A 9121-nucleotide genomic window follows, 5' to 3' on the forward strand; every position below is an offset into this window, starting at 1 on the left:
TGATACTTTAATCTTCTTCTTGAAACTGCTTCTCTTTGACTTGTTCTCCCTCGTTCCTCCAGGTGGGTGCCTGATTACCAATACTTGTGTTAATCTTCCTCGAAACATAATTTGTTTTTCCTCATTCTCCAGGTGGGTTCTTGATTACTTGGTCATGCTTTGCTTTTTATTTTTAACATCCATGTTGTTTTCCTTGTTCTTCAGACGGGTACCTGACTTCAACAAAAATAGACAAAACAAAAGAAAATTTTCTGCCCCAGTTTGGTAGCTGGGCGCATCTGTGAGTGTTAACTGAATTATGTTACTAAATATCTCTAATAATTTGAAAGCTAAATCCCATTATCCAGGAGGGTCCTGAAAACTTCTGGTAAAATGCATGTTTCAAAGATACATTATTTTCTAAAGGTATAGTATCTGTTGAATCTTGTTATTTGAGATGGTTTTATAACTACATCCTATTATCCAGGAGGGTCTTGAAATTTCAAATTAAGCTTATCTTACAAATGACGATTTTAGAGCTAAACTGTACCTTCTTATAGTAGAACTTACTTATCTAATGGAATTCTTAAAGTTACGTCCCATTATTCAGGCGGGTCCTGAAAACTCCTATGCAAACTTCGAAGCCAACTTATATTCCTTTGGTGTACTTTTATGCTATATTTATTACTCATGATTGTTTCGAATTAAAGCTAAGTCCCATTATCCAGGAGGGTCCTAAGAATTTCAAATTAAATCCCATTATCCAGGAGGGTCCTGAAAATCTAAAATCGAGTCTCATCTTAAGAGTGACAACTTTAAGGCTAAATTATACTTATTTTATGGCAGTACTTATGCTAAGTCTTGTTATCTAGTGGAATTCTTAAAGCTAGGTCCCATTACTCAGGAGGGTCCTGAAAATTTCCAATTAAATCGGGGAAAAAAGGTGGAAAATGATGGGGATCCTTCTTGAGGAAGTAGAAAATCATAACCACCAGTCTGGGAAGGAAGAGAAGTCAGAATCTTTGTCCTTATGGGGGAAAATGGTGGAAAAAGATGGTGTTTCTTCTTGAGGAAAAAGGTGGAAATTGATGGGGGTTCTTTTTGGTCCCTTTGTTGGCCAGCCCGAGATACCGGGGCTATGAGGGTCTCCCAAATTATACTGAACTCCGAGACCTCTGGGGGTAGTGCCCAAAATGTATCTCAAGCATGCAAACTTCGAAGTTCCACTTATATTCCTTTGAGGTGAAATTATGCCAAATTCCGCTACTCATGATTATTTTGAATTTTAAACTAAGTCCCATTTTCCAGGAGGGTCCTAAGAATTTTAAATTAAATTCTATTATCCAGGAGGGTCCTGAAAATTTTGCGATCAAACATGTTTGGGACTTGCTCTTTCCTCACAGAGGGTTTCTCCGAAATAAATGAAATTTCTGCCCCTGTTTCAAATCAAAGAAAAATCTTGTCAGTTTAAAATGTGGTGATTAATGGTGGCATTCTTGCTGAAGGTGGTTCTTCTTTTGCCATGCTTTGCTTTGACTGGCTGCCTTGAGCCGGTCGAGAATTGTTTGACCTTCTGATTGATTCTTAACCCCAGTACCCTAGATGATCTGAGTGCTCTACACCCCAACAGTTGTTTTTCATTTCTGACCTCTGCATCTCCCGCGACATTACTGAACCTTTTCACCGATTTAAATTTTGTTTACACTTTATGTCCCACGTTTCATCACACTATCTCTGGCATGTCCTAACCGCATTTTGGTTTGTGCAATTTTGAAACTGGTAGTAATCTTTGAAATTCCTTCTTATTTGTTGAAACAAGGCTAACCTTGGAAGAGCTTTATAAGAGTAAAATTAATAGCAATGAAATGCGACGATTTTGAGAATTAAGAATAAAGAAAATAAAATCCAAATTCGGATAACTGTTGGAGAGAGAAAAAGAAACTTATCTGAGTGGAGTAACTGGCACCAATAATCATGGTATGCATTTGGATTAATCAAACCAGTTTATTTCACCAATCACTTTTCCAATTGTTTTACTTTGTGCTCCAAGATCTCCGCAATCCGATGTTTAATTTCCGCCAGCTTACAGACCTTGTTCGGCTTGCAGTGCCCTGAAAGGTTTTCACCGACAAACCTCTCTCATTTGTTCATTCCTCAATTCCTTGTCGCCTCATGGTGCCCGTGAAGGTTTTCACCAATAAGACTCTCTCATTTTTACTTTCTCTCAGCTTTCGTCGCCTCATGGTGCCCACGAGGGTTTCACCAATAAGACTCTCTCATTTTTTGATTTCTCTTGCTTAAACTGGGGTGTTGCCCCTGATATGAATCCTCTTTACTTGCTTGACTTGGTATCTCTCGAAGACTGATCAGGAGATCTTTCTTTGGATGGCAATGTGGGCTCTTTAAAGGAAAAGGGTATCAAAAAGGCTTAAAGCAACTTAAATGGGTAAAAATTATAACTTTTGGAATCTGATCTCTTACCACAATCACAACTTCTGCCCCAGTTTCTTGCTTAGGGATTTTTGATTTTTATTTTGATATGATATGACCGAGCTGTGAGGCTACCTACATATCCTTTACAGGAATCAGGTCAAACGTAGTTCACACATGAATTTCTTTATTTTTCTTTCTCTTTTCACTTCTTTTCTTTTCTCTATCTTTTTTTTTCTTTTCGTTATTGATTCCATAAGAGGGGTATGAAAGAAATAAATAAAGCTCAAAAGGGGAAACAAAGGGTAAAGTGTTTAGATAGCAGAACAAATTGCCTTCGTCATTCCAATCTTCGAAACAATGCCAAATACAAACAATCAACAATTAAACCAAAGAAATCATACATAATATCTCTTGATTGCATCAGAATTGATAGCCATATCTACACATTTGCCTTCGATATTTGTAAGATATAAAGCACTATTGGACAACATTCTCGTCACAATGAACGGCCCTTGCCAATTTGGGGCGAACTTGCCCTTCGCCTCGGCCTGGTGTGGAAGGATGTGCTTTAATACCTGCTGACCCACTTCAAACTTTTGGGGACACACCTTTTTGTTGTACGTTCTTGCCATTCTCTTTTGATATAACTGACCATGACACACTGCTGCCAATCTTTTCTCATCAATTAAACTTAACTGCTCCAAACGGGTTTTGACCCACTCATCATCATCAATCTCAACCTCAGCAACAATCCGAAGGGACATGATTTCAACTTCTGTAGGTATCACTGCTTCAGTGCCATATACCAAAAATAAGGAGTTGCACCTACTAAAGGGCAAACAGTGGTACGATAACCTAACAATGCGAATGGTAATTTTTCATGCCATTGCTTGGAACCTTCCACCATTTTCCGAAGTATCTTCTTTATGTTCTTGTTGGCTGCCTCAACTGCTCCATTCGCCTTGGGGCGATATGGGGTGGAATTGCGATGCGTAATCTTAAATTGTTGACATACCTCTTTCATTAAGTCACTGTTAAGATTAGCACCATTATCCGTGATGATCACCTTTGGGATTCCAAATCGACAGATGATGTTTGAGTGAACAAAATCAACCGCTGCTTTCTTAGTCACAGACTTGAAAGTTTTAGCCTCAACCCACTTGGTGAAATAATCAATGGCTACCAGAATGAATCTGTGCCCGTTGGATGCTGCTGGCTCAATTGGTCCAATGACATTCATGCCCCAAGCAACGAAGGGCCATGGTGCCGATATTGTGTGCAATTCCGATGGCGGAGAATGAATCAAATCTCCATGTATCTAGCACTGATGACATTTGTGCACAAAACTGATACAATCTTGCTCCATGGTGAGCCAATAATAACCTGCTCGGAGAATTTTCTTTGCCAGCACATATCCGCTCATATGTGGTCTACAGACTCCCGAATGTACTTCAGACATAACAGTCGTAGCTTGTCCAGCATCTATGCACCTTAACAATCGAAGGTCTGGCGTTCTTTTATACAAAACTCCTCCACTTAAGAAAAATTCACTTGCTAACCGTCGAATTGTTCTCTTTTGATCCCCCGTGGCTTGCACTGGATATATCCCCATTCTGATGTGCTCCTTAAAATCGTGGAACCATGGTTCACTATCAAGTTCTTCTTCTATCATGTTACAGTAAGCATGCTGGTCTTGGACTTGAATATGCAGAGGATCGACATAAGCTTTGTCCGGATGGTGTAACATTGATGCCATGGTAGCCAAAGCATCGGAAACCTCATTATAGACCCTTGGAATATGTCTGAACTCTACTGATCTAAACGGTTGACAAAGATCATGCAAACATTGTTGGTACGGTATGAGCTTCAAATCTCGTGTTTCCCATCCTCCTTGAATTTGATGTACCAGAAGATCCGAGTCTCCCAAGATCAAGACTTCCTGTACATCCGTGTCTGCAGCTAGACTTAAACCCAAAATGCATGCCTTGTACTCAGCCATATTGTTGGTGCAATAAAACTGAAGCTGAGCCGTAACAGGATAGTGATGTCCTATTTCAAAAATAAGCACAGCCCCTATTCCAACTCCTTTCATGCTGACCGCCCCGTCAAAGAAAAGTTTCCAACCTAGTTTCTCGATCTACTCTAGTTCATTGATATGCATCACCTCTTCATCGGGAAAATAAGTTTTCAATGGCTTGTACTCATCATCGACCGGGTTCTCGGCCAAATGATTGGCCAATGCTTGGGTTTTCATCGCAGTCCGAGTCGCATATATGATATCAAATTTTGTGAGCAAAATTTGCCACTTCACGAGTCTTCCTGTCGGCATAGGCTTTTGAAAGATATACTTCAATGGATCCAAGCACGAAATGAGGTAAGTAGTGTATGATGACAAATAATGTTTCAATTTTTGAGCCACCAAAGTTAGGGCGCAAGATGTCCTTTCTAGGTGAGTGTACTTAACCTCATAAGTCGTGAACTTCTTGCTAAGATAGAGATGGCCTACTCCTTCCTGCCAATGATGTCATGTTGACCCAATACACAACCAAATGAATTTTCCAAGACTGTCAAATAAAGAATCAAAGGTCTCCCTAGTTTTGGTGGGACCAACACAGGTGGATTCGACAAATATCCTTTTATTTTATCAAATGCTTCTTGACATTCGTCAGTCCACTTGACCACGGCATCCTTCTTCAGCAACTTAAAAATAGGCTCACAAGTTGTCGTGAGCTGAGCAAAAAATCTGCTGATGTAGTTCAACCTCCCTAATAGACTCATCACTTCAGTCTTGTTCCTCGGAGGTGGAAATTATTGGATGGATTTGATCTTTGATGGGTCCAACTCGATGCCTCGCCAGCTGACTATGAACCCCAACAGCTTTCCGGATGGAACACCAAATACACACTTGGCAAGGTTAAGCTTGAGGTTGTATCTACGAAGCCTCTGGAAGAATTTCCTCAAATCCCCAACGTGGTCGGCCTGATGCTTTGATTATATGATCACATCATCTACGTATACCTCAATCTTTTTGTGTATTATATCATGAAATACATTAGTCATCACCCTCATGTAAGTTGCCCCTGCGTTCTTCAAACCAAATGGCATTACTCGATAGCAATAAGTTCCCTATGGCGTGATGAATGTCGTTTTTTCTGCATCTTCTTCATCCATTAGAATCTGATGATACCCGACATAGCAATCCACAAAAGATCCAATCTCACGCTTGGCACAATTATCGATCAAAATGTGGATATTGGGTAGTGGAAAGTTATCCTTCGAACTTGCTTTGTTGAGATTGCGATAATCGATGCATACTCTGATCTTGCCATCCTTCTTCGGCACATGCACGACATTAGCCAACCAAACAGGATATCGAGTGACCCGAATGACCTTTGCATCCAACTGCTTGGTGATTTCTTCCTTAATCTTCACACTCATATCAGTTTTGAATTTCCTCAATTTTTGCTTGACGGGAGGAAACGTTGGATCAGTGGGCAATTTGTGGACCACTAAATCAGTGCTTAAACCCGGCATGTCATCATACCACCATGCAAAAACATTTTTGTATTCGATGAGTGCTTTGATTAACTCTTCCCGGATCTTTGGCTCGAGATGGACACTTATTTTAGTCTCTCTGATATTATCTGTGTCCCCTAAATTGACGACTTTTGTATCATTCAGGTTGGGTTTGGGTTTTTCTGCGAAGTGAATTAACTCCTTACTAATCTCTTCGAAGGCTTCATCCTCATCATATGATGATTTGTAATCACAATCTACTTCTTGAACTATTATTTCAGAATCAGATTGATTTTTAAAACTGGGCTGAGGATTCCTCATGCATGCCATGTCATTAGAACCATCGTAAAAAGAACTGTACAGAAAAGAAAAACAAAAGAAAAACTATCAGGAATGATAAAGAAAGGGAAACTGCATTTCATTGAATGATGAAATATAACAAGGTTTGCACACTTCAAACAGACTGAAAGATAAAAATCTGGATTACAACCCTGGAATAACCCAGACAAACTGAAGGAAAATCAAAATAAACTACCAAGACTCCTTTTGAATAGGGAGAGGTGTGGATTTCCAATTATTAAGCTTTGTTTCTGGCCCAACGAATTGAATTTATGCGTTGCTAGGACCTTCACCACTTTCCACCATGTTCACATCGTCAAACAACTTCTCAAATCTTTCAATTTACTCCTTATCCAGCTCAATCATAGGACTGGGAATTGTTGTTACTGGGTGACTTCTGGTACCGGACTTGACAAATGATTTGGAAAGACATGGGACTGGCTTTGGAAGGACCCATGCCTTCTGTTTTAGCTTTCTGGCCCTTCTTATGTCTGCGGCAGTGGGCTTGAATCCCAGACCAAATGTTCCCAAGTTTTCAGGAAGGGACACCGGCTGTATGATGCCTTGCAAAGATGAGCCTAAACCTTTACCGAGTACAAAACCATTCTTCAACATCTCATAGGCCACCATGACCGATGCGGCGGTTATCTTTGAATTTGGAATGTATTTCCCCTCCGGAACTTTCTCTACCAACATCGTGTCAGAAACCTAGGAAACCCATGGTCCCTGGTCATCTTCCACTTCAATGACCGGTACAATGGCATTGCTGCGAGCGCATAAACTGTCTTCCCCATGCACAACTATTTTTTGTCTATCCCATTCAAATTTGACTACCTGGTGTAGTGTTGATGGGATTGCTTTAGTGGCGTGGATCCATGGTCGACCTAATAGCAAATTATAGGAAACAGCTATATCCAGCAACTGAAACTCCATTGTGAACTCAACTGGCCTTATCGTCAGCTCCAGCAGTATGTTCCCAACTGAATCTTTACCTCCGCCATCAAATCCCCGCACGCAAATATTGTTCTTATGGATCCTCTCATCTTCTATTTTCAACTTGCTTAGAGTGGAGAGAGGACAGATGTTTGCGCTAAACCCGTTGTCAACCAATACCCAGGTCACCACAGAGTTCTCACACTTCACTGTAAGGTAAAGGGCTCTGTTATGCTCAGTACCCTCTACAGGCAATTCATCATCGGAAAAAGTAACTCTGTTTACTTCGAAGATTTTGTTGGCTATTTTTTCCAAGTGATTCACGGATATCTTATCGGGAACGTGCGCCTCATTCAAGATTTTCATTAAAGCTTAACGGTTCTCATCCGAATGGATCAATAATGACAATAGGGACATTTGAGTAGGCGTTTTTCTTAATTGTTCCACAATAGAGTAGTCCTGTAACTTCATCTTCCTCAAGAATTCTTCTGTTTCTTCTTCAGTTACGGCTTTCTTTACCAGCGCTGGATTATCTTTAGCTCTTCTTAACTCCTCGGGAGTAAAACACCTTCCCGAGCGAGTCAAACCTTGTGCTTCCCAGACTTCTTCTTTGACTTCCTTCCCTTTGTATATCATTGTTACCCGTTCATAATTCCATGGAATAGCCTTGTTGTTGATTATTGGTAACTGGGTTACCGGCTTGATAATAACCTGATTTGCGCGGGCACCTTCCACGATTATGATGGGTTTGCTGGCCGCTCCTGGTACGATTACCTTCACCCCTTCCTGTTTCATTGCAACCTTGCTTGAAGATCCCTTCTCAACTACCACAAATGGCTCAACACTCTTTTTGCTCAACTTGAGCACCGACTTCTCACCCGCTGATTCTTCAACTATTTTGACTCCACTGGACCGAATCATCATGATAGTCTGTGATGGCTTTTTGGGTTCCCTTTCCTCATGCACTATTTCACTAATATTTGCCTCCTGATGGGCTGGCATTGGATTCCTGTTGATATTGGGTGCCTCGGGAGCTTGAACTTCAATTCTATTGGTATCAATGAGCTCTTGTATCGCACTTTTCAAGTGCCAGCACTTCTCCGTATCATGACCCGAAGTACCAGAACAATACTCACAGCGGACAGTATAGCCAAGATTCATTGGAGGAGGATTTGGCAGTTTGGACTGTATCAGCCTCAGCATATCCAGTTGTCTTAGCCTGTGGAACAGACTAGTGTACGACTCTCCCATCGCAGTAAAGGTTTTCTTTTTCTGCAACCTTTCACCCTTAAATGCTTGAATAGGCCGTAAATTTGGTCCTCGTGGATGTGGATAAGTATTTTATGGAGCGGGAGCACGCCATTGCATGTGGGCAGGAGGTTGGTTGTATGCTTGTGCATGGTGGACGGAAAAATGAGGTACTGGTGGAGGATAATAGTGTTGGGGTGGATTGTGGTGGTAAGTTTGTTGGTGGGATCGAGGTTGATTATAGTGGTAAGGTGAGCCTCTGGGTACGGACCAAATTCCTGAATCAACCATTGCCGCGTCCTCTCTCTTCTTTTTCCCAATCCCTCCTATGCCGCCCTGAACCATTGCCGGCGAGGCATCGAGCTGTTGAGGCCTTCTTCTACCATGCCCCCCATCTTCACCGCTTCGTTGAATGACTTCCCCACAGTTGAGACCAGATAGCCATAGTAGGTAGGTTCTAAAGCCTGTAGGAAGTAATCCACCATCTCACTTTCCTTCATCGGGAGGTCTACTCTTGCTGCTTGCTCCCTCCATCGGAAACTATATTCTCTGAAACTTTCGCTGTGCTTTTTCTCCAGTTTAGTCAAGGACAGTCAATCTGGAATGATCTCAGGATTGTACTGGAAGTGACAAGCGAACGCTTGTGCTAGATCATCCCATGTGTACCATCTTT

This window comes from Nicotiana tabacum, chromosome 16 (genome assembly GCF_000715075.1).
Source record: "Nicotiana tabacum cultivar K326 chromosome 16, ASM71507v2, whole genome shotgun sequence".
NCBI classification, from domain to species: Eukaryota; Viridiplantae; Streptophyta; class Magnoliopsida; order Solanales; family Solanaceae; genus Nicotiana; species Nicotiana tabacum.